The 1539-nt window shown below is 36.1% G+C and overlaps 1 protein-coding gene across 1 annotated transcript in view; it reads left to right on the top strand.

Moving 5' to 3' along the window:
* Positions 1 to 1023: 1023 nt before the first annotated feature.
* dmbx1a (diencephalon/mesencephalon homeobox 1a) overlaps positions 1024 to 1539 on the top strand; it is a 10839-nt gene continuing 10323 nt past the window's right edge. Inside the window, exon 1 of the mRNA XM_027158210.2 lies at positions 1024 to 1331. The gene's annotated coding sequence lies outside the window, so the exon portion shown is untranslated. The remainder of the gene's footprint in view (positions 1332 to 1539) is intronic.

Here is a 1539-nt window from a genome sequence, read left to right as displayed (position 1 = left end):
TGTGAATCCGTTACTTAAAAAAATAAAGTTCTGAAGAGAGTTGTAAAATTCTATCTATCTATCTATCTATCTATCTATCTATCTATCTATCTATCTATCTATCTATCTATCTATCTATCTATCTATCTATCTATCTATATATCTATCTATCTATAAATATCTATATATATATATATCTATATATATATATATATATATATATATATATATATATATAGACACACACATTAGGAAACATTGTGTCTACACAATGTGTAGTTAAGAAGAAGAGGACGAAGAAAAAAGAGGAGGAAGAAGAAGAAGATTATAATATTCAAGCATATTCATTCAAAGAGAATAAATGAATCCTATCACTTAATAAAAATATATTTATTATATTATAATGATGATTAATCTCACCTACTGAAAAACCTTTAACCATGAGCATTTTTTTTTAAAATATCACTTCTAATCTTCAGGAAACATGAAGAAAGAAGAAATAAAGAAAGAAACCAAGAAATGAAACAGCAAACAAAAAAGCGTCTAACTTCATGCTGAAATCTGTTTTCCTAAAACACACACACACACACACACACACACACACACACACACACACACACACACACACACACACACACACACACACACACACACACACACACACACACACACATCCGAGTCATGATCATTTTAATAATCCCACGGATTAAAGACTAAACCTTAAATTTCCTCTGAATCCAAGCAGTGCCAAAATATATGCAAATTATAATTACTCAGTTACTTTTAATTAATTGTTTGTTTTATTATTTCTTGATTTGTTGGTTTGTTTTGTTAGTTGCTCTCTGTAAAAGCGTGAATACGAAATTTACTATAAGGTACAAACCCATCACACGAGTCCTCGGGATCGAGAAAGCGCAACAACCGCATCGGTTTGACTGACACCTCAAAGCACCAATAGGAATCCGAGCTGCATTCGGCCTGCGCTCTTTAAAATCCCTCCCCGAACCTGGAGCTCATAGATGGCAGCGCTGCGCGTCCGCAGGAGCACGAGACTGGAAGAAACACTCTCGCACACTCACCTACACACACTCACCTACACACACTCACCTACACACACACACACACACACACACACACACACACACACACACACACACACACACACACACACACACACACACACACACACACACACACTCAGACACTTGGATGGACTGAGAAACAGATTGCAGAGATTGAGGGAAGTTCGGAAGTGGACACGAATACAAGAAAAAATAGAAATTATCTGAAGTTTGACTTGTCGAGGTTCCAGGATACTTTGTGCGTTTTTCTCCACTAAGAAACACGCAGAGGTAAGAAGCAGCAATGCAACTCTACAACTTCTGCATTACATTTTAAATTATTTTAAAATGAAATATTTCTATTCATGCAACCGGTTCACTCTTAGATTCAACATATATGTACAAGATTTATAATGTTTTGTTTTGGTTTGGTTTCTTGACTCGTAAAACCGCATGTGCCAATCCCCCCCCCCCCCCCCCCTCATCTTTAATACTCAGT

The sequence above is a fragment of the Tachysurus fulvidraco genome, chromosome 22, assembly GCF_022655615.1.
Source record: "Tachysurus fulvidraco isolate hzauxx_2018 chromosome 22, HZAU_PFXX_2.0, whole genome shotgun sequence".
NCBI classification, from domain to species: domain Eukaryota; kingdom Metazoa; phylum Chordata; class Actinopteri; order Siluriformes; family Bagridae; genus Tachysurus; species Tachysurus fulvidraco.
This window is presented reverse-complemented; position numbering and strand designations above follow the sequence as displayed.